This window comes from Fukomys damarensis, unplaced genomic scaffold (genome assembly GCF_012274545.1).
Source record: "Fukomys damarensis isolate Sample0158 unplaced genomic scaffold, DMR_v1.0_HiC HiC_scaffold_12, whole genome shotgun sequence".
In the NCBI taxonomy this organism is placed as follows: Eukaryota; Metazoa; Chordata; class Mammalia; order Rodentia; family Bathyergidae; genus Fukomys; species Fukomys damarensis.
The window spans coordinates 53,160,597-53,162,128 of NW_022900924.1; the positions used below are offsets into that span (position 1 = coordinate 53,160,597).

A 1,532-nucleotide genomic window follows, 5' to 3' on the forward strand; every position below is an offset into this window, starting at 1 on the left:
CCCCGCCAACCCGACCTTCACAGGTTCCTGCCTGCCGCCTTGGTCCTTTCTTCTCACCAGTCTTGGCTACTCTGCAGCTCCTTACTCTTCTTTTCTGATTTTTTGTTTTTCTTTCTGATTTCACCCCTGTCCTAAAGCCTTCTCTGGATGCCCTCCCTGGCACCAGTCTGGTTCTTGTTTCAACCTGGTCCAAACATCTAAGCCAGAGTAAATTTCCTCTCACCATCTGAGCACCTTACTCCTCACTTTCCATCACCTCCAGGTGTCTGGTCTCACCTCTGCGACTTGTCTGACAAGTCCAGCGTCCTCCAGGCCCTTCACGCTGCCACAGAAACATTTTGCCCAGCACAGAAATCATAGGCATGCTGGCTGCGTTGATGCGGAGAACCAAAAGCCCAGAACTGCTCCAGGCTCAGCTCCCAGTTCTATTCCTGTTTTGGCTCCGGATGCTGAGCCAGTCCCCTCCCCACTTGGAACTTGTGCCTAGTCACATAAGGAGAACACTCCTGCCTCGTGGCTTTGAGGAGGTGGGAGTGCCAGAGGCCTAACTGAGCTCCCTGGGGGTTGGGGAGCCAAGACTTATCCCCGAAACAGTGCCAACAGGCCAGGTACATCATAACTGACCTTTAGCTGGAGCAGCCGTCTCTGTCCCTGAGGCTCAGCCAGCTGGTGGTCCCCAGATATGCTACCAATCAAAAGAAGACAGTAGGTTACAGGCCATACCCGGCCCCCAGATAGTACCCAGTCAGGACTCTCAAGGCCAGTCCTGAGGCCCGACAAACTCTCCTCTGACTACAAGACGGGATAACTTCCTGGACTCCAAGCAGGCCGCAGGGATCAGAGCAGCCTGCTGTTTCTCAGTGTTAAAAGCCATGCGGTTAATTTAGGACTACAAATCCCAGAATTCCTCAAGGCAAGTACAAATCTCAACAGGAGTTTAGCTCGCAAGAACCTCAAGTGCCAACCACACACCGAGGCCTGTGCAACTGACCGCCTGCCCTGAAGACCCAGTCCAAACCCAGCCATCACCATCACAAGTCCCTGCCTGGCCTTAAACTCTATCGAAACTTGACACTGAAGTGAAGCAGGTCGGCAGACCTCAGGTGAACAACACAAAGGCCCGGCGCCCGTATGCATCACCATCCGTGGAAACCAAGGCCCACGCAGTGGTTAGCAGCTGTGGGAAGGAAGCCCTGATGGCCTCTCGATCCAGAGGCAGGGTGACTTGTTTTTGGAGGAGGTGGAGGAAGGAAATTAAAACAGTTGTAAGAGGTGAAAAATGATCAGATGCTCACAGGTCCCCTTGATCGCCCAGCTGCCTCTCAAGGGGGGAGCATATGTGACACAAAAACTGTTGGCAGGGCGCTTGGCCAGCGTTGGCAGCGTGACTCCTCAGGAGGGGAGCCAGCCTGGGGAGGAAGGTGCCCGGCAGGCACAGGGCCACTCTCAGGGCAGTGGGCGAGGTGTGGTAGGGAAGTGTGTGGGCGGTGGCCAGGGGCAGTCCCCAGAGAGGGCGCCGCGGGCCACCCTCG

The 1,532-nt window shown here is 55.6% G+C and overlaps 1 protein-coding gene across 1 annotated transcript in view; it reads right to left on the minus strand.

The window, feature by feature from the left end:
- The window catches only part of Fam131a (family with sequence similarity 131 member A), a 7,540-nt gene extending 6,714 nt beyond the window's left edge, over positions 1-826 (minus strand). The window contains exon 1 of the mRNA XM_010624249.2: positions 625-826. The gene's annotated coding sequence lies outside the window, so the exon portion shown is untranslated. The remainder of the gene's footprint in view (positions 1-624) is intronic.
- Positions 827-1,532: the final 706 nt, after the last annotated feature.